We start from the raw sequence: 24,000 nt of genomic DNA on the forward strand, positions 1-24,000 counted from the left end.
AGATGGCTTAAGTCCAGAGAACATATAAATAAATACAGTTAAGTACTTTCTATTTCTTTTTTTAAGTAACTTTGCCCACCAAATGTTTGATAATTAGAGCAAATGAGTGAAAAGGTTATTACTTTATATCTCAAGCTACTTCTCTTTCCTTCTCCTGGAGTAAACAAAGCCCACAGGGAGGAGCAGAACAGGCAGACCTAACAATTGGAGCTGTCATGTGACGTCACACCAGGTGAAAGCAGGTAAGTTATGTACAGTATTATACTGTATTGGAAACATTTGTTTTGTAAGTACTAAAGTCTAATCCTTGTAAAGTCTGGCTGGGTCTGTTTGTCGTATGTTCTGGAGTACTGCAGTTTTGTCAGCAAGCACTACCCGGGTGCAGAACCAAAAATGGTCCAGCTACTATGCTTACATTCTTGCTTTTTCAAATAAAGATACCAAGAGAATAAAGAAAAATGAATAGGTGTAAATTAAAAAGTTGCGTAAAATCGCATGCTCTATCTGAATCTTGAAAGTTTAATTTTGACTAGACTATCCCTTTAAACCGAAGGTCCATTTTGATGAATTAGTGCCCGGTTTTTAATAATCCGATTAAAAACAAGGGCACTTTAATTTATCAAAATTGACATTTCACTGTGTTCTTCAAAAACTTACCTTTTAATCCTGAATGCCGCTCCAGCGATTCCCCGGCCGTCGGAAGCCTCTGCAGAAGTCAGAAATGACAAATCAGGCTTCCTCCAATCACAGCTCCCCCCCCCCCCGGGGGAATCTTGGCCTGATGCAACGCTGTGATTGGAGGAAGCCAGATTCGTCATTTTGGACCCGCGAAGACGGCTTTCGACGGGCGGAGGAAGTGCTGGAGCGGCTGCCAGGATTAAAAGATAAATTTTTTAAGAAAACAGTGAAATGTCAATTTTGATGAATTAAAGTGCCCTTGTTTTTAATAGGTATATTAAAAACCGGGCACTAATTCATCAAAATGGACCTTCACTTTAATATTGTAGGGCTGTTGCACAGAAGTATCAAACAGCGTCTGATATAAAGATAACGATATTGTTTCAGTTCTAAGAATATTTTCCTTTGTCATCATCAACTGAATAGCTAGTCTCAAACCAGGGTTGATATTTATATGCACCTTGCTGTAGCTCTGTCCATCAGGATATTAAACAACATAATTGATATTGGCACAGCATTAGTTGGGTGACCTTCATATTAGAAGCTGTAAACTAGTAGGAATTGACACCTCTAATTTAAATAAAATTATTGGTATATATCAACTGATCAACTATCTCTCGGAAGTTGTACAAAATACCTTGTAAAGCTGATGTATATTGTAATTATTAGTTCACTTCCCAGTACACAGGAGTCCAAACAGGCTGCTCTATTGGATGATCAATTGCAAAGTCTGTATAATCAGCATCTCTCCCCTCCCTTCCTTAGGAGGAGAGAAGTCCTGACAGCCTCTGAACACAAACCAGCCTGCGTTTAATAGCAGCTTGATATACAGCGCTGCAGATCACAGGATGGCAAGAACCGTGATGAAAGAAATCAAGTGCTCCAGGCAATGGTGCATTGAAAAACAGCTGAATAAATGAGAGGGAGAGACAGATTTGGAGCTAAACCCTTACACATTCTGCCATGCTGGGCAAAACTGCCCAAGATAAATCCATTTTTAGCTGTTAAATTAAACAAAGATAGAATAAAATCTTATTATTTATAGTATATATCAACAAAAGATAAAAAGATTGCAAAATATCTACATAAATTTAAAAAATCTTTTTTTTCCCAACAATGCTTTGCAATCCAGGTACAAACCTCTTAAAACAGTTTATATTTGCATGACAAGTTAAAACAAGTAAAAACAAATTTTATTTATTTTTTACAACACATTAAATAATATTTTATGGGGAATTCAATTTTGATTCTGATGTCCTTTGAAGTCCTTTCTACATCTGTAATACTTTACATTTTTGTCTGTTATTTTTAAACATTTCAGTAATAATCAAAATTCAGTTAAAGGGTCTGCCATTATTAGTCTAGAAGGAGAAACAAAAAACAGAAAATGTCCCTCACTACATCTAGGGACCAATTAGTAACATTAGCTGATGGCTAAGATGTTTTGGAACATTTCCAGGATCATAAAAACAAAATTACATCCATTTATTGTCATAGTGCAATTAGACTAAACTACTATATATCTGCAACCACATGTAAATGACACCAACTGCATTAAGCAATATAGCCCAAATATATATATATATACACATATATATATACATACATATATATATATATATATATATATATATATATATATATATATATATATATATATATATATATATATATACATATACATATACACACATACATACACACAGTGCTTGACAAATATGTTCAAAGATTAGGAGCCAGACAGTTGGATTTGTATATAGATATATGGAGAATAACCGAAAAAATTAGGAGCAAGTGGCTCCCAAGTTTGTCGAGCCATATATATATATATATTTATGTTACTTCAACAGGGTGCCAGATCCAAAAATATTATAAAATAATCCAAAAAGAGAGAGGCTGCATTCACTGGATTTGCAAAGAAAAAGCAAAAACAACCTTTAATCCATAATAATACTAAACCGTATTACACATACATACAAATATACACGCACGCACGCACACAAATACATACGTGCACATTATATATATATATATATATATATAAAAAACACAAGCGCACACACATACATGCACAAACACATAAATACATACATACATACACGCACATACATACACACACATAAATATATACATGCACAAACACATACATATATGCACAAACATATACATGAATACATACATACACATACATATATACATGCACAAACACATACATGCACAAACACATACATATATGCACAAACATATACATGAATACATACACACATATACATATATACATGCACAAACACATACACAATTAAAATCAGCTCCAGAGCAGCAACTGAACACATTTAGTGAGCCAATGTCTTAAAGCTGCATGTTCTATCTAAACTATCAACAGTTGAATTTTGTCTCTGTCGCTTTAACAACCTATATCAGTATCTGAGTTTAGCTTTGCGGTTTGTTTAGAAGAACACACCTTGTGTATACAGACTTGCAGTACAGATAGGTGCACAGCGATTTACAAACAGGGGGCTGGAACATACGAGTGTGTCGCAATATTTAGCTATGTAGGTCACAGGGATTTACGTCTAGGGTCAGGCGTTAGAGAGGATCTCTGCTTGGGAGGGTGATCTGAGAGTCAAGTTTAGTGCCGAGTAGGTGGCCAAATACACAATAAAGAGAGTTTAACACAGAAAAGCACCAGGAAGCAGCATTGTAAAGGGACAGTAAAGTCAAAATTAAACTTGTATTATTCAGATAGAGAATACAAATTTTAAAACAACTTTCCAATTTACTTCTATTATCTAATTTGCTTTGTTCTCTTAATATCCTTTGTTGAAAAGAATACCTATGTAGACTCAGGAGCAGTAATGCACTCACTACTGAGAACTAGCTGCTGACTAGTGTCTACACATATGCCTCTTGTCACTGGCTCGCACAATGTGTTCAGCTTGCTTCCAGTAGGGCATTGTAGTATCTTCAACAAAGGATACCAAGAGATTGATACAAATCTGAAAACAGAAGCACATTGAAAAGTTGTTTTGTATGCTCTGAGTCATGAAAGAAACCATTTGGTTTCATGTCCCTTTAATATTAAATGCAACATTCTTGGTAAAAGTTTTAAAAATACCTAGGCCCCACCCAATCCATAACGCTCGCTCTAGTATTACAACTTGTTGGTTACAATGTTTAAAATAAATTATTTTAACACAATATATATATATATATATATATATATATATATATATATATAATAAATATTAACAAGTTACTTTTAAACAGATAAAGTACCGTGTGCAAACCACAAGCATTGTGAGCCAATCAGAAACAGAACCCATACACTAGTGAATTTTTCAACCACTTTTGATTGGAATATGCATAATCACATGATTTATGACATCAGCCAATCTGATTCAAATATAAATTTTAAACTATCACTAACGAATCAAATTGCTCGATACTTGTGTCATTGATCACTCATCAGAAGTAAGTAAGTGCCATTTGTTACATTGTGTATTATACTTTGAAAGTATGTACAGTATATGTGAAATTAGTATTAAAGTTAAACATTGATGATAACATTAGGACACACAGGGTAATATTTTTGACAATGATTTAACAAATCAAATCATGTTTGATTCAATATAATCTTAAAGGGACACTGAACCCAAATTTTTTCTTTCGTGATTTACTCCTATTATCAATTTTTCTTCATTCACTTGCTATCTTTATTTGAAAAACAAGGCACCTAAGCTTCTTTTTTTGTTAAGAACTCTGGACAGCACTTTTTTATTGGTGGATGAATTTATCCACCAATCAGCAAGAATAACCAAGGTTATTCACCAAAAATGGGCCGGCATCTAAGCTAAACTTACATTCTTGCATTTCATATAAAGATACCAAGAGAATGAAGAAAATGTGATAATAGGAGTAAATTAGAAAGTTGCTTAAAATTGAATGCTCTATCTGAATCACAAGAGAAGAAAATTGGGTTTAGTGTCCCTTTAAAAGGGACAGTCTAGTATAAATTAAACTTTGATTATTCAGATAGGACTTTTAATTTTAATTAACTTTCCAATTTACTTTTATCATGAAATTTGCTTTTTTCTCTTGGTATTCTTAGTTTAAACTAAACATAGGTAGGCTCATATGCTGATTTCTAAGCCTTTGAGGGCTGCCTCTTATCACATGCTTTTTAAATCTCTTTTCAACACAAAGAGACAGAAAGTACATGTGGGCCATATAGATAACACTGTGTTCAAGCACAGGGGGTTATTTAAGATTTAACACAAAACAATGCTAAATTTAAGACAATAGATAATAAACAGTCACAGTCATGTGATCAGGGGGCAGGAAGGTTTCTTGATACAAGGTAATCACAAAGGTAAAAAGTATATTAATATAATTGTGTTGGTTATGCAAAACTGGTGAATGGGTAATAAAGGGATTATCTATCTTTTAAAACAATAACAAGTCTATGGTAGACTGTCCCTTTAAGCTGATAGCTCACCTACCTAACATTAAACTGTCATGATTCAGATACAGCAGAAATTAAAATCACCTCTTTACTGTCATGCTATTTTCAGTGTATTTCATCCTTCTCTTCAGTAAGAAATGTCATCTTATATGCCAGCCCATTTTATAACACCTGTGTAGGGATGGTTTTTAAAACTAGATTGCAATCAGGAGGGGTTACACAGGTACAGAGAGAAAACTGGCCCAGCTCTTAAAATAGTCATTGATTGCAAATAAATACATACGATACTCTGATTAGAGGTTATATTCGCAATTATTCCTGCTCAGAATAATACATTTACACTATATACATATAGTGGTATAAATAAACACAGAGATATGAAAGACAACATTGTTTCGAACAAAAAAAGGAATTTAGGGACACGTAAATATGTTTGCAAAAGATTTGAGATAACACACAAATTTATAATTAATTATATATATATATATATATATATATATATATATATATATATACACACACACATATATATATATATACATACACACACACATACACATGTATGTGCAAAGATATATGTACAAATTCTAGCATTAATCATTTATATAAAATGAGAAAAAGCTTATCATGACTTCTAGAAAAACAAATACACATCAATTTATGTGAAAGTATCATAAGAATTTTTTTGTATAACAAATAAATAGAAAAATAACTTTCTATGAGATATTGCTTATTGAGGTATAAAAGCTAGCTATTTCTTGGACATTAACAGATGAAAAATAAAAGATTTAGAGAAATGTACTTGTTCATGGACAGTATATGCAATGGTATAAATAAAGTTGGTGAAAAACAGAATAACCGTAACATCGATGACCGTTAGTAAACACCAGTCTGATGCTTGACGCGCATGTTTTTAACCGTTTTTTTTTTTTTTTTTAATAAATAAGGGCATCGTATGCAGATCCATGGCAGCAATGTATGGAGAGCGTATTGACGCTTTGATAAATATCCCCCTAAAACTTTACACTTATTTTGTCCCTACTTAAACAACTAATGAAACTTTAAAACAGGTATCTTGTTCTCAGACTAATATTTTCTTTGAATGCATCATTCTATCATTTATTTAGAGTTTAATGTCCCTAAATCCAAATGGATTGTATAGTAGATAATTTATATATGCTGAATGTCTCTAGTTTATTGCTTTTTATTCTATTCATTTATGGTGACTGACCAATGGCATTTATATATTTACAAGACTTTCCTTCAGAGATAGTAAGAAGTTTAGACACATAGGGGCCCATTTATCAAAGGGCTTGCGAACCTGATCCGACACTGCGGATCAGGTCCGCAAGACCTCGCTAAATGCGGAGAGCAAAACGCTCTCCGCATTTAACATTGCACCAGCAGCTCACAAGAGCTGCTGGTGCAACGCCGCCCCCTGCTGACTCGCGGCCAATCGGCCGCCAGCAGGGAGCTGTCAATCAACCCGATCGTATTCGATCAGGTTGATTTCCGTCGATTCCTGTCCGCCTGCTCAGAGCAGGCGGACAGGGTTATGAAGCAGCAGTCTTTAGACCGCTGCTTCATAAGTTGTGTTTCTGGCGAGTCTGAAGACTCGCCAGAAACACGGCCCTTCAAGCTCCGTACGGAGCTTGATAAATGGGCCTGAATAACTTATGTGACTGTGCTGACCTGACTTAGCATGTAGTGTTTACAGCCTCCTGAATTGTCCTGCTGCAGAACTAACGCTCAACATTGTACATTAAGACAGTTGTAAAGCTGTTAAAAATACATAAATAGCATTTTTCTCATGCAATATTTACCTCATTTCATAAGCAAAGAACTGTCCTTAAAGGGACAGTCTACACAAAAAATGTTATTGTTTAAAAAGATAGATAATGCCTTTAGTACCAATTCCCCAGCTCTGCACAGCCAACATTGTTAGAGTAATATACTTTATATCATTTAAACCTCTAAATGTCTGCCTGTTTCTAAGGCTCAATTGACAGCCTCTTAATCACATGCTTTTGTATTTGCTTTTCACAAAAGGAGACTGATAGTTCATGTGGGCCATATAGATAACATTGTGTTCATACCCGGGAAGTTATTTAAGATTTAGCACTACACAGTACTAAATGCAAGTCAATAGATAATAAATAGTCACAGTCATGTGATCAGGGGGCAGTCTGCAGAGGCTTAGATACAAGGTAATCACAGAGGTAAAACATATATAACAGTGTTGGTTATGCAAAACTGGGGAATGGGTAATAAAGGGATTATCTATCTTTTAAAGCAATACAAAATTCTATTGTAGACTGTCCCTTTAAACGGTCTTCATATCTACTGCAGATAACCATTTCTATATTCACTAATATGACCTTAAAACTGAATTCCCCATTAAGTATTTAAAGTGATGGTAAATTAGTTAATAGTGTTCAACATATTTTATAAGCTCTTACCTTAACTAGCACATTGATATGCTTATATTATATTAAAAAAAAACATCTTTTTACTTATTAACTTCAATTTTATTTCAGTAACGTTACACTGTTATAATCAACCTCTCTCTAATTTTTTCACAGGAGCTGCTTTGATTGACATAAGTTTTAGCCAATCATCTGCTCACCATGCGCCACATGTTAAATAGGACCTGCACGCTCCCGTGCTCTGAACTCCCTAATTGCGATGGAATGCGCACGAGCAACTCTTACGCTACTTGCGCATTTGTAAATGAGAATCCGTCTCATGCCAGTTATCATTTACTTATATCCATCGCAATTAGGGAGTTCAGAGCACAGGAGCGTGCAGGTCCTATTGAAGATCGCTCGAAGTTCCAAAATGTTGATCGGGAGGAGAGATTCCTCTCGAGTCCACAGGCCCTTTGCCTTCCTGGCACCCCAAACAGCTCCCCATCCTGAGAGACTTGAGTCCATAGTCACAATCTCCCAGGATGGTCTCAAGAAGGATGTCCCTTGGGACAGAGCCACCACTGTCTCAGCATGCACAGCTGAAGTGGTCTGAGATGGAATCTGGAAAAAAGGAATGATGTACATGCTGGAAACAATGAGACCAATCACCTCCATGCACCGAGCCACAGAGGGCCTTAAGGAGGTCTGGAGGGCAAGGCAAGCGGAAGTTAGCTTGTAACATCTCTGGTCTGTAAGAAATATTATAGTACCCAGGAAGTCCACCCTAGTACTGGGAATAAGAGAACTCTTTTCTAAGTTTATCTTCCATCCATGAGATCGATGAAGAGATAGAAGGGCTTTCGAATGGTCCTCTGCCAGACGACAGGATGGCGCTTGAATCAGAATATCGTCCAAGTATGGCGCTACTGCTATACCTCTGGTTCTGGCCACTGCAAGCTGAGCCCCTAGAACCTTCGTAAAAACTATTGGAGCAGTTGCTAGACCAAACGGAAGTGCAATAAACTGGAAGTGCAGGTCCAGGAATGCAATTCTTAGGAACTTGAAGTGTTCCTTGTGTATTGGAACGTGAAGGTAAGCATCCTTCAGATTTATCGTGGTCATGAACTGTCCTTTCTGAACTAAGGGAAAGATGGACCTTATTGTCTACATCTTGAATGAGGGGACAGATAGGAATTTTTTAAGCACTTTAGGTCCAGAATCGGGCAGAAAGATCCCTCCTCTAAGATCACAAAAAGGTTTGAATAGCATCCCAGACCTCTTTCTGCAAGAGGTACCGGGACAATGACTCCCAGGGAGGAGATATCCCGCACGCACCCCAGAAAGGCTTCTCTCTTTTCTGGGCTTGAAGACAGGTTTGACAAGAGGAATCTGCCCCTGGGTGGATGACACTTGAAACCTATCCTGTATCCCTGAGCGACGACCTCCAGGACCCACACGTCTTGTACGTCCCCAAACCAAGTGTCCGAAAAGGACAGTCTGCCCCCTACGCGTCATGCCGACTTTGTCTCTGCACGCTTCTTGTTCTGCTTGGATTTTTATTCCAGGACTGAGCCGGCTTCCAAGTGCCCTTCGATTGCTTGGGCTGCTGACAATGGGATTTATCCAAACGAAAGGAACGAAAATCAGGACCTTGCACTTTAGGTTTGTTATTTTTATCCTGCAGTAAAAAGGCACTTTTTTGCCTCCAGTAACCATGGAGATAATTGAGTCCAGGCCTGGACCAAATAGAATCTTTCCCTTAAAATGATAGAGAAAGAAGTCTTGACTTCAATGTCATGTCCGCAGACCAGGACTTCAGCAAGAGTGCCCTACGGGCTTAACCAGAAAAACCTGAAGCCTTGGCATTCAGGCGAATAGTTTGAATATTTGCATCACAAATAAAAGAATTAGCCACCCTTAAGGGCTTAATTATTTCATGGATCACGTCGAGGGGACCCTCCACCTCGATCAACTCAGATATGGAGTCACAACAGTAAGTAGCCGCTCCAGCAACCTCGGGACCGGGAAAAAATTTTTAAAGGAAGAAGGGGAAAATTTTTGGTACAACCCTGTCCTCTTAGACCTTTTCATCTAATTTAGGAATCAAAGGTTCCTCAGGCAATTTGGGCTCTGGAACCTTTAACATAGCCAAAACTTCCTTCAACAGTAAGTGTAAATGCTCAATCTAAAGTCTGGTTCCTCCGCAGCTGGAGGCCTAGAGACAGCAGACTCTGAACCAGAAAGAACACCCTCTGAAGTATCAGAGGCGCCTTCATCATCGGATAATCTTGTATCAGATAAATCCAATAAGCTAGTAGATGACCCCTGGGAAGGATAGCAATATTTAACCTTTTGCTTGCGCTTAGCAGGGCGAGGTAAAGCACTAAAGGCCGCAGACACTGCCATTTGCAATTGCTCAGTAAAGTCTTGCAGTAAAAGGGCCCCTCCAGATGGAGGATTAGGAGTGCTACGGGAAGCTGCATGTGTATTAGAAGATGACTGTGGGGTGCGCACCTCATGGGACGGAGACTCCTCAGTGGTATCAAACATTTTAATTTTCTTTGACATGATTACTTTATCAAGGCATGTGGAACATAATTGAGCAGGCAGGTATATAGACAGGTATTATATTGAGGTAAAAAGTGAGTACCCTCTAACGCATCAGAATCCTCCATAGCTTGTAAAGCAGACTATAGCTAACAAGATAAAACGACACCTTTATACCCCTAATGGCTGGGGCACTCACCACCTCCTATGACCCAGGCCAAACAGAGAAACTGCTTCTTCTTTGGTTAACTGCACGGTCAGGAAAGAGGAAATCAGTGTAACCACACTCAGTCACATGGTGCGCAATGCGGGACCGCCCCTGCTATAGGGAAAAAAAAAGCGCTAAGCCTTTCAGGCTGCGCAGATTGAAAAAACAAAAGTAAAACCTGTACGTTCCAACATCTGCCTGAGCCACATCTCACACATGTCGCAGCATAATCATAATAAAATAAAATTATGTGATTAATCCCCCCTTTTCAATAATCCCCCTCCGGAGATATTAACCCTTGATTCCAAACAGATAAAAGGAGCCACACTGTGACCCTGTCTTCTTGCGTTTTCATATGTGTATAAAAAATGAAATAATATTACTGGAATCTATGCCGTGGAACAGAAACACAGCCTCTCAAGTTTGACAGTCTTGTAAGCATCGCTCCTGACATGGACTTGAGTGATGGAAGCAGGCAGTGAAACTCGTCAACACTGATGGCTTAGGAGCTTTTAATACGAGTCTGGATGGGTTTGCAGAAAGACTCTCCCTGCATCTCCAGACTCTAACATTTGTCAATGCTCTCACTAAGAGGCTGACAAGACAATATAAAACTCCAGTCCCATTTTGAAGGTTATATACCCTTCATAAGGAACTACTCCGAATCTTAACACTTCTCTGCCAATTTCCTGTGACAAAAGGCAAAGAATGACTGGGATATAAGGGAAGTAGGGGGAGTATTTGAACCTTTGGCCGGGGTGTCTTTGCTTCCTCCTGTTGGCCAGGTTCAGTGTTTCCCAACAGTAAGGAATGATGCCGTGGACACTCCTCATATTAAGGAAATTACAATGGTTTTCAATGATCAAATTTGCTTTGTTCTTTTTGTATCCATAGTCGAAGTATACATAGGAACGCTCACGTGTCTTTAGAACAATATGACGGCAGTGTTTGAAGGTTGTTGATACAAACATTGTTGCTACCATGCTACATATTAACGGATTCATCTGAGCAGCAGCTCATTAGCACTTGTCCCTATATGGCCACAGCAAAGGCGATAAGATACTTTTCAAGAGGTGTGTCTCTAGACCGCAAAGTGATGCAAATTTTGCTAACAATTTTTTTTATAAAAACCATTATATAAATCAGCTTTTTTTGCAATATGGATATATACTACACATACATAAAATTGGTTTCAAGTCACTTTAACCCCTGTATGTTAGCGAGGGGATGCAACATATTGCGCAGCTATCAATGCACTGCAGCGCTCTTCAAGAATGGTAATAAATTTGATCCTAAAATTGGCTCACTCTAAGGAATACGCTCCTGTCATGTATTACTTTATATTGGAAAAGACTCACTCATCACGTCTTTCTGACACAGCTTGTGCATAATATAGTTATTGCTTATCCTAATAACGTGACACGTCTCCTACACAGCGCCCTGTTAATTGAGACAGAGCATTACAGAGACAGGCCAATCAAACATCTGTACAATAAGCTACTGACAGGTATTGAAACAGAGCTGGGAAATCCCTGTCATACAGAACTGACAATCTATGCAGACTGGGAAGTCAATAACTACATAATCTACAGTGTATTTTATTGCCAAGGCAAGACAAATGTATATCAGGAGCATTACACTACAAAACATTTTACTATGCATATGAAAGAGCACTAAACAAGCTAGAAATATATTTGTAAAATGAAAAAAATGATGTTAATGTCAAGTTGTTTAAATGTATTTTGAAACAAACCACAAGCACTTGTTAGTGCAAAAATAGTTCTTGGGATAAAAGCTCATTGGTTGATTTTTTTGGAAAACTTCAGCACTGGAACATACATTTACACAGATAAACAAGAAACGGCAACACATTTATATGCCAAATATTGATAGATATGATCAGCAGAAATTAACTACGACATTATTCATCTATATGTATACAAAATAAATGGTTCAAAGGCCTAGAAAACAAAAAGATAACCAAAAAAATGTTTTATGGAATCAGATAGATCAAACAGTTTAATTATGAAATTGTGCAGTCTTTATATGCACACGTTCTGCGGTAACAGCTCATACTGAGCATGTGCAAGAATTCACAGGGTATATGATTGGCTGATGGTGGTCACATGATATAGGGGGCAGACAAATTGAAGTAAATTTGTTGTGGGGGAAAATGAATGCTCATCTAGAAATTCAGAGTTATTATTATTACATTGTCTTTTTTTTTATTATGATCTGTTGAATATCCAACAGCCTTTTGACATTTTATGGGGGATTTAAATATGGCCTTTAGGAGTCAACAAAACATTTTAGTAGCCAGGCAAGATTTTTCTTTATCGGATTGATGTAGAATAATCTAAAAATGTAGGAGATGGGGAGATTGTAGGAGATTTATTAACCTTATAGCTGCAATTTCAGAGTGTAGCAAGAAGAAATTTAATACGTAGCAAATACACAGGTACAAAAAAGAAAAACTATTTTAGCTATGATTGATAATGTGTCTTGTTTTGTACTATAAAATAAATGAAACTTTATGGACTTACTTTGCTGAACAAGATTTTTGGGAATTTTTCAGTGTGAGTTGAGTAAAATTGAATCAAATGAAAACATATTAATATCATAAACGGGTAGGTCTACTGCACTGCAATGTCTAAAATAGCAATTGATGTTGCACTGCAGTGGCCACCGACCCTGAAAAGCTGGACAGGTGGCGAGCCCCTCTTAACTGCGGGCCCCCCAGAATTGCAGAGTCCGCAGGGCCAGGATTTTCAACACTGGTAAAATGATCAAAGCTAAAGCTTATAGTTCACCTAAAAAATGTTTGCATTCAATCTTCCAAAATTGTTGATTTAAAAGGACATGAAAGTCATAAGCAAACTTGTATGATTCAGGCAGAACATGCAGTTGTAAGATAATTTTCAATTTACTTCTATTATCAAATTTACTTGGCATCCTTTGTTGAAAAGCATACTAAGGTAGGCTCCATAGCAGCAATGCACAACTGGGAGCTAGCTGGCGATTAGTGGTTGCACATGTCTTATCATTGGATTACCAGATTTGTACATCTGAGTCACAGTAGTGCATTGTTGTGCTGAAGTTGACTTTAATTGTGGAGGCGTAACCAAGTGATACAATAAAATGCTCTAGTATAGGACATTTTCTTTATGCACAATTATCATTTATGTCCAAAATGTAAAATATGTACAAATGTAAAAATATAATTAAAAATACAAGCTGCACAGTAAGTACATAACACCATATCTTTGTTCAAACCCTAAGTGCATTGTCGTCCAAGGGTTTTACAGAGATAAACTCAAATGTGTCTAATCACAATTTAACTTTGCATGTCCTATCTGAATCATGAATTTTACTTTTTCCAATTTACTTTTATCATCAAATTTGCTTTGTTTTCTTTGTATTCTTTGTATTCTTAATTGAAACCTAAAGCTAAGTAGGCTCATATGCGAATTTCTAAGCCCTTGAAGGCCGCCTCTTATCTCAGTGCATTTTGATAGTTTTTTCTTACAGCTAAAAAGCGCAATTCCATGTGAGCCATACAGATAACAATGTGCTCACACCCGTGGAGTTACTTATAAGTCAGCACTAATTAGATAAAAAGTAAATCTGTCAAAAGAACTAAAATAATGGGGCAGTCTGCAGAGGCTTAGATACAAGATAATCACAGAAGTAAAAATGATATTAATAAAACAGTATTGGTTATGAAAAACTGAGGAATGGGTAATAAAGGAATCATCTTTCTTTCTAAACAATAAAAAATCTGGAGTAGACTGTCCCTTTAAAACCTGAAACGATTATCTAGTTATCCTTTGTTGAAAGAGCAGCAGTTCACTTCTGGGCACTAGCTGACCACATCAGGTGAGCCAATGACCTAAAAAAAAGGTATATATGTGCATCCACTAATCGGTAGCTAGATACCAGTATTTGTTTGCTGCTCATGAGAACACCTAGGTATGATTTTTAACAAAAGGATACCCTAAGAACAAAGCTAATTAGATAGTAGGAGTGGAAATTTTTTTTAAAATTGTATGCTCTATCTGAATCATAAATGTTTCATTTTGACTTTACTGTCCCTTTAAAATTTCCTTTCAGCGAGGGAAGACATCTCATTCATGACATTCTGCAGTTACTAAGAGTCATTCTATATTTACTATGGGAACAAAATGGCAAAGGATAATATGGATTTTCTGAGTTTCTGACAAGCCCACTGCAGCTAGAGGTAAATTCACAGCTATTTTTATGCTACCTTTCGCACGTGCAGGAGGGATGGCACCTTATGAAGGTGCAAATTAGACAAAAGTAAAACGCTTCCAAAAATACAAGTGAGAAATTTTCAGTCGGGTTCTCTAGAGCACCCTCAGCAGTGACAGGCAGTAAGTAGGCTTACAGTTTACCAGCAGGAAAAGATCATAATTAACCCCAAGAACACACATTTCTTACCAAAGCCTTTCTGCTCTCTCTCTGTACATAACACTGCACACGTGTTTGCACCCAGTGTCAATTTCATCATTAATTATAATGTATACAAAACAGTGAGAATACATTGTATTCCTTGTTTAAATATTGAAGAAAGTAGTAAAATTTGAGGTTGCTGCCATGTTGTAACCTAGGTTTCCATTTCTGGTGCGACCAGAGACAGTTGTAAATGAGTAATGCGCAACCTATTAATTGTTCAGAATACAGTAGTGTAAAAAAAATAGTGCAGACTCCATACTTAGGAATTGGAAAGTTTACAACTTTTTATACAATTAAAATCACAGAAGGGAACAAGATAAAAAAAAGGGGGTTTCCAAAAAGTAAGTAGAAATTGGTTTTAAAGTTGTATGCTCTATGTGAATCGTGTTTTTTCATGAAGGAGGTTAAAATATTATTAAGAATAATATTAGACAAAAAAAATTTGTCATCTTAATTTTGTATAAAATTGTAGTAAACAAAATGGATCAAGCACAATACAAGGGATCAGATAAATACAACTACAAACAAAAAATGAAATGCATTCAGCCCCTGGTCTGTATCAAGACAGTAATTGTAACTGCGTATTGTGTCTGTTACAATATTTGTCTCTGTAATGTATCCCAGGGCATATCTGAAAATCCGCCTGTCCTGCTATAAAGTTATTCCAAGGTAATAAATGCATTGAATAACATTAGCATCAGAGTTGTTTCAGAATTAACCACGGAGAACCTACAAATAACATTTTACAATACCTCCCTACAGATATACTGCAGCATAATGTATTTTACACTTTTAAAACAATAAAAAACAGTGTTATATTTAAAGGGGCAGTATACACAAATTTCATTTAATTGCATGTAATAGACACTACTATAAAAGATAATATGCACAGATACAGATATAAAATCCACTGCAAAACCTTTTAAAAACTTACTTAGAAGCTCCCAATTTAAAACAGTTAAAGAGATAAGCCTGGGACACCCACTGAAAGGGGCTGATAGCAGAACCTCCCCTCTCCCCTGCATATGAAAAGACCCATTATACAAACAGAAGCAATCTGAAGTCTGTTTCATAGGTGCACCACGCGGCTGATTTTACGGACCACCCAGCTAAAATGTAAGCTAATGTTAGGCTAAATTTAGCTAGCATTAAGGTTTTTCAGCATTTATTGAACAAATTCTCATTAAACAAATCGATGCTAAATTATGCAATTAATTTCTGCTTTGCATAGCAGAACATTTTATAACACTAAATTATATAAATGGAGAACATGGTGTGTGTATCTAAAAAATACACACACCTATATATGTCTATATATGTGTGTGTGATAGATATACACACATATACATATGAACATGCACGCACACACACATATATGTCTATATACGTGTGTGTGATAGATATACACACATATAAATATGAACACGCACGCACACACATATATATGTCTATATACGTGTGTGTGATAGATATACACACATATACATATGAACACGCACGCACACACATATGTCTATATACGTGTGTGTGATAGATATACACACATATACATATGAACACGCACGCACACATATATATGTCTATATACGTGTGTGTGATAGATATACACACATATACATATGAACACGCACGCACACACATGTCTATATACGTGTGTGTGATAGATATACACACATATACATATGAACACGCACGCACACATATATTTCTATATACGTGTGTGTGATAGATATACACACATATACATATGAACACGCACGCACACATATATATGTCTATATACGTGTGTGATAGATATACACACATATACATATGAACACGCACGCACACACATATGAGTAAAGTTTATTTTCTCTTTTTGTTTTTTCATATTAACATTAGAAAAAAACAATTAAAAAAGATGGATGTTCAAAACGATATCCTTTTTATACAGATGTTTATTTCATCATCGTAAACATTTAAAGGGAAGTAAATTAGAATTTTAAATGGTTGTCCCCGATATATGTATGATACAAATTGTTTGCCTACCACATCCCTCTAAAGCACTTGTTTTTAAACAAGATACAAGGTAATCACAGAGGTAAAAAGTATATTAAATAGAACCGTTTTGGTTATGCAAAACTGGGAAATGGGTAATAAAGGGGTGATCTATCTTTTTAAAGATCCAGTCAATACAGTAGATTTGCATAATCAACCAATGCACAATAAAAAAAATGCAATAGCACTTAGTCTGAACTTCAAGCGAATAGATTTTTTTGTGACAAATTTCAAAGTTATGTCTTTTTCCCCTCCTCCTGTATCATGTGACAGCCATCAGCCACTCACAAATGCATATACGTATAGTCTGAATTCTTGCACATGCTCAGTAGGAGCTGGTAACTCAAAAAAGTGTAAATATAAAAATACTGCACATTTTGTTAATGGAAGTAAAATTGGAAAGTTCTTTAAAATTGCTGCTCTATCTGAATAATGAAAGTTTAATTCGACTCGAGTGTCACTTTAACAATAAACTGAGTAGACCGCCCCTTTAATAAAGCTCTAAAAAGTGCAGATTAATCTCACACATAAAATTACAGGTTAATCTCGTCCGTTACATTGGGATTAATGCATTTTAAACCTAGAAGAGACTACTAAACGCACGTCTGTCTATCCATCTGTGGAATCCATACATTTTATGCCTGTCTGTTACAGCTTGCGGTTTCTTCCCTCTTATCTCTGCCTCTCAGTCACAAACCGAAGAGGAAAGCACAGCTTCCGTTTGCCAGCGCTGCAGCCTGACCCCTCTCGTATGCACCTAAACTCAAAATGCCAAAAACGGAAGAGGACTGAGGCATTGTGTTTCCTGCATCAGTTATTCCATGGTCAGGTTAAACAGCCCAGTGCGCAAGGGCAGAGACAGGACAAAACAATCTCCAGATTTCATAAATACATTAACAGCATCAAATCTTAATACAAATATAAATTGATGGATAACTGAATTACAGATTTGCAATGCCACAGAAAAGTTCTGATGAACACATTGTACCATTCCACCCGATAATGTAATCCTAATCCTTAATTACATTACAGGCTTATTATTTACAATCAAATATTATTTACAAGATGTATTTGTTGCTTGTGTGTGTGTGTGTTTGCCATCTCCTATGTTGAGAAATAAAAAATAAAAAATAGGCATTAAAAAAAAAAAGTTACCATTTATTGCAAATAAAACATGAGCACTGCATGTATTTAAAAATAAAAAGGTGTTTAAACCAAATTCAGATATGAAGGCAAATTCTCATGGATTTCAATGTATGTTTAGGCAAATTGATTTTCAAATGTATTTGAATGTTACATTCAATGTTTAAAATGTTAAAGGGACAGTCTACTCCCGATTTTTTATGATTTTAAAAGATAGCTAATCCCATTATAACCCATGTCCCAGTTTTGTATAACTAACACTGTAATAACACATTTTTATCTCTGTGGTTACCTTGTATTTAACCCTCTGCAGACTGCACAGTTAATTTGACAGACATCCATTTTAACCAATCAGTGTTGACTCAAATAACTCCACAGGAGTGAGCACAATATTATCTATTTGGCACAGCTGAACTAGTGCTGTCTAGCTGTGAAAAACTGGCAAAATGCCCTAAATAAGAGACGGTCTAAGCATATGAGCCTACCTAGGTTTAGCTTTCAAAACAATACCAAGACAACAAAGCAAATTTGATGATAAGGTAAATTGGAAAGTTGCTTAAAATGAAATGCGCTATCTGAATCGTGAAAGTTTAAATTTTGACTAGACCAGTGGTTGACGAATATGTTCAACAATTAGGAGCCAGTAAGAATATTTAGGAGCCAGGAATATTTTTAGGAGCCAGACAGTTGGATTTATATATAGATATATGGATAATAACCCAAAAAGTTAGGAGCCAGGTGTAAAATTCTAGGAGCCAGTGGCTCCCAGGCTCCTGGGTTTGTCGAGCCCTGGACTAGACTGTCCCTTTAACATTTGTTACCTAGAAATGGCAGAATGAATGTCAAGGGTATATTGTAAAAATTCCAACATTCTATCATCCCTATAATGAAGCTGCAGGAACTGGCCATATAACCAGTAAACATTACAAAAGCATTTCCTGCTGTTTTTAATTTCAATCATTTAGAAAGAGTGAAACAAATAAAAAAAAGATTATTAAAGTAATAGACAACATATTTAAAAAATTAAATGTCTGTATATGAGTACAATTCATTGTACGAGCAGATGTTTTCTTGTGGGTTGAACAAGCCCTCTTGTTTCACCAAATTATAAGAACAGACCACAAGCTAAGGGGACATGAAAGTCAAATTTAAACTTTCATGGTTTAGATAGGCCATTTTAAATCTACTTCTATTATTAAATTTACTTTATACTTTTGGTATCCTTTGTTGAAGAGGATAGGTAGGTAGGCTTAGGAGCAGCAATGCAATACCGAGAGCTAGCTGGTGTTTGGTTGCTGCACATATATTTCTCATGTCATTGGCTAACCACATTCACTCAGCTAGATCCCAGTAATGCATTGCTGCTCTAGTGCTGACTTTAAGTATGTGTTTAACCCATTTGAACACATAAACACATGGTTATATGCAAGTACCAATGCAATAATAAACTGCTCTAACACATAAGAGCGTTTTATTTTTGCACCTTTAAACCTTTGGAGGACATCATGCATCCTATCTTAGCTGCTGACTGCATTTAAGCTTTTAAAAGGGTTAATAAAAATACGTTGGCTCATGTACAAAAAAAAATAGTTTTGCTACAAGATAGTATTATTTGTGTTACATTAAATATTCTGTCTGGGAAAGAAATCACTAAAGGAACACAGAAGCCAAGAGAAGTAACAATGGTAAATTACATTTATAATCTGTAGTAAACTTGCAATATAAACATTTTCAGTTTAAAGGGATATGAAACCCAACATTTTTTCTTTCATGATCCAAATAGAGCTTAACATTTTAAACAACTCCCCAATGTACTTCTATTATCTAATTTGCTTAAAGGGACATTAAACACTTTGAGATGGTAATATAAAATGATAAATTGTATATATAAAACAACTCTGCAATATACTTTCATTATTTATTTTGTCCTCTTTGCCTGTAATTCCATTCTGAAATTGTGATCTTTTCAGTTCCTGTTAGAAATGGAAGTGCAGAACACTGTTAAATCCAGCACAACCATTGGCTGCACACTCTAGTGACCTATTTATAACTGTCCCTAATTGGCCACAGCAGAGAAGGTAACACAAGTTACAACATGGCAGCTCCCATTGTTTTATAGACACTAAAACTTTACACTTATTTTGTCACTTTTTAAACAACTAATGAAACTTTAAAAAATACATCTACATGTTACTCATGGACTAATCTTTTCCTTGAATGCATCATTCTATCTAGCATGTATTTAGTGTTTAATGTCCCTTTAATTCTCTTGCTATAATAAAGAATACGTAGGTAGGTTCAGAAGCAGCAAAGCGCTACTGGGAGCTAGCTGCTGATTGGTGGCTCCCATTATATGCCTCTTGTTATTGGTTTACCTGATGTGTTCAGAAAGCTCCCAGTAGTGCAGTGCTGCTCCACCAACAAAGGATACCAAGAGAATGAAGCACATTTGATTATAGAAATAAATTGGAAAGTTGCTTAAAATTGTATTCTCTTTTAGAATCATGAAATAAATAATTTGGGGTTTATGTCCTTTTAAAGTGTTCTTTTTTCACATTTTATTCTAATAAGGGGAAAACATAAGACAATTTTAATGGTAATATTTGCAGACTTTTTCATCCTGTTCACCTTTACACCCATAAAGAAAAAAAATCTAATAATTCATCATGACAATAAAACAAACCTAGTGGTCCATTTGCAAAACCTACTGAAATATAGGTTAACATCTTAAATCACTAAGGACAGTCAGACACTGTTTACCTCTCAGGAACTGAAGAGGTTAAACAGTTCCGTTCACAAACTGGTACATGAGATAGCCCTGCCAGGCACAGTTTCATGTTTATCGCCAGCGTTGCCCAAGAAACGACATCGTGTTGCTAAACAAAGAAGAGAGACAGAGGTAAAACAGTGCCAAGGATAGATACTGTGTGTGGCACAGGGCAGCAATGACAAAAAGCGATAACAGAACCATCACACTCTATACATTAAAAATGCAATTCTTATGCGACTGGATGATAACTGCTTATTTTTAAAAGTTAAAGGGACATTCCAGCCAACATTGGAATCCACATGGATGTATGTCAGTTTTGAATAGAAGCACTTTTGTAATATACATGTACCAATAAAAATGTATCTAATAAAGCTATATAGCTGCTTCAAAAGTGTATTTAAAGGGACAGTCTACGCAAAAATTGTTGTTTAAAAAGATAGATAACGCCTTTACTACCCATTCCCCAGTTTTGCACAACCAATATTGTTATATTAATATACTTTATAACATTTAAATCGCTAAATGACAGACTGTTTCAAAGGATCTACTGACAGCCTCTTAATCACATGCTTTTATATTTGCTTTTCACTACAGGACACAGCTAGCTCATGTGGGCCATATAGATAACTTTGTGTTCACACCCAAGAAGTTATTTAAGACTTAGCACAACACAGTACTAAATGCAAGACAATAGATAATAAACAGTCACAGTCATGTGATCAGGGGGCTGGAAGAAGGTTCCTAGATACAAGGTAATCACAGAGGTAAAAAGTGTATTAATATAACTGTGTTGGTTGTGCAAAACTGGGGAAAGGGTTATATAGGGATGATCTATCTTTTAAAACAATAAAAATTCTATTGTAGACTGTCCCTTTAAGTATGCACTGTGCACCAGCATTTTAAACAAAACACTTGCATAGAGAGTCTAAGGTGCTTTTATTACCATCTAATAATGACTCCATTTGTTAATTGCTGATATGATACAAGCCCCACACACACTCTGAGCGAGCAGCTGCAGTATTTAAAATGCTGGTGCACTGGGAATATCTAGCTATGCTTCACATGCACGTGCAAAGAAAAATATTAACACTTAAAGGGACAGTCTAGTCCAAAATAAACTTTCATGATTCAGATAGAGAATTTAATTTTAAACAATTTTTCAATTTACTTTTATCACCAATTTTGCTTTGCTCTCTTGGTATTCTTAGTTGAAAGGTTAACCTAGGAGGTTCATATGCAAATTTCTAAGCCCTTGAAGGCCGCCTCTTCTCTCAAGGCATTTTAACAGTTTTCACCACTAGAGGGTGTTAGTTTATGTGTGACATATAGATAACACTGTGCTCACGCACGTGGAGATCCAGTGAGCCCGCTCTGATTGGCTAAAATGCAAGTCTGTCAAAAGAACTGAAATAAGGGGGCAGTTTGCAGAGGCTTAGATACAAGGTAATCAGAGGTAAAAAGTGTATTTATAAAACTGTGTTAGTTATGCAAAACTAGGGAATGGGTAATAAAGGGATTATCTATCTTTTTAAACAATAAACATTCTGGTGTAGACTGTCCCTTTAAACAGTGATAACTTTTACTAGAAGCATTTTTGCCAGTACATGTATACTGCAAATATGTTTCTCTTCAAAGATGTAGTTAATCTATGTGCATTCAAATTTTTGCCGGAATGTCCCTTTAAATGCAAATTGTCCTCCATTTTTAAAGTCTGATGCAAGATTTTATTTTTAAGATATCCTTATAATATTTTGTTGAAGGGATTGGTCCTAATGGCCAAATGGCGAATAAAAACATCAATTTCCTTTTTCCAAACAATCTTTGCTCTTTCAGCATAACCTCTGGTAGATGACCGTGACCCAAGGGCGGATATTATTCACATATTTCTATGTGGCTGTTCTACAAGCTTGATTTTTGGATCACAAATAAGGAAGTTACTTGCCGTAAGTAAAATCAACTGAAATAAATCCTCCTCATTGTTATTTCCAATAGCTGGCTTCAGCACAAGTCAGTGAATGGCACTGCAAATAAAAGAAGATTTTGTGCAGTTGTTTAGCAAACTGTTTTTGCCTCTTTTCTATACCTTTACTATCATGCTGAGCATTTTCAGTCGCTGGAGATCCTTAATTGCAGTTGCTTCGCTCAACTGACCAAAATATAAGCCACAAAGCCACAGGTGCATGGTGTTGTGTAACACACGCTTCGTCCCTTTTTAACACATGTACAAATATTCCACATCTCTGGAGACTAACAGGCCACGCGGAGAATTGCGGAATGAAGGCCTTTTCATTAAGAGAAATAACCAATGAATTATATATCAATCTATCACATCAATCCACAGGATACAAACGATTGTAAAAAGTACAGCTTCATACACTGAAGTCTGAACCCTCTAACGGAGTCTGCAGTGTGGGAAAATAAAGATATTCTCGTGCAGTGTAAAAGCTTGAGACTGGAATAATAAACACACAAGTTTGTGTATTCAGTATTCATATACCTCAACCACAGGAGAACACCTCCTCCCCTATGGGCCTGTGGTCAAGTCATTGGCCAGTAATTCAAAAAGACGCGGCACACATTTTAACAAGGTTATCTGAGGCAATACTGAGAACGGATAGTGATTTCTCCCTCAAAAAAAGTGTTTTAGACAGTCAATTAGCACAAGAAATAAGGTGAATGACTCTACAACATTATTTTCTGAAAGAAAAAAAAATGTACTGCATATAAATTATAAAAAGGATGTATAAAGAGTACCAATACCTTTAATATAATAAACAAAAATACAGAGAATTACTGCCAACATGATACTGAAATAAAAATATATAGGAGAGAGAATACCACAGAGCACTAATAAAAGTCATTTGAACATGTAAGTGTTCATTAAAAGGGACATTGCACTGTAAAATATTCTCCCTTTTAATGTGCTCCCAAATATCCTGCTGGAGCGTATAAAATGATTTACAAATAGCTTCTTTAGCTTTAGTTTGTCATTTGAAATAGATGCTTTTGCCTGTGATAATACCATCAACTTTACAGAAAAGTTCATTACTGCAGTACTGGATATAGAAGAGCTTTGTAAACAAGACACAGCAGAACGTCAACCTCACTGTAGTGGATAGGGTTTACTCCATTTGAATGAATATTCCTGCAGCAAATTTGAATTTAATCAACTTTTTTCAGCTTCCCCTTTTGAGGCACATATTTCCGTAAAATACTTCTTTTATAAAGGCAAAATTATAAAAACCGCAGAGCGCTGCGCAGCCTCTCTGGCTGA

General features: G+C 36.1%; 1 protein-coding gene across 7 annotated transcripts in view; it reads right to left on the reverse strand.

The window, feature by feature from the left end:
- ZMIZ1 (zinc finger MIZ-type containing 1) overlaps positions 1–24,000 on the reverse strand; it is a 528,960-nt gene that overhangs the window by 434,313 nt on the left and 70,647 nt on the right. The window contains exon 2 of one of the 7 annotated variants that reach the window (XM_053692108.1): positions 20,717–20,832. The exons of the other annotated variants lie outside the window; for them this stretch is intronic. The gene's annotated coding sequence lies outside the window, so the exon portion shown is untranslated. The remainder of the gene's footprint in view (positions 1–20,716; positions 20,833–24,000) is intronic. 7 annotated transcript variants of the gene reach the window in all.

Source organism: Bombina bombina, chromosome 9 (genome assembly GCF_027579735.1).
Source record: "Bombina bombina isolate aBomBom1 chromosome 9, aBomBom1.pri, whole genome shotgun sequence".
Taxonomy (NCBI): domain Eukaryota; kingdom Metazoa; phylum Chordata; class Amphibia; order Anura; family Bombinatoridae; genus Bombina; species Bombina bombina.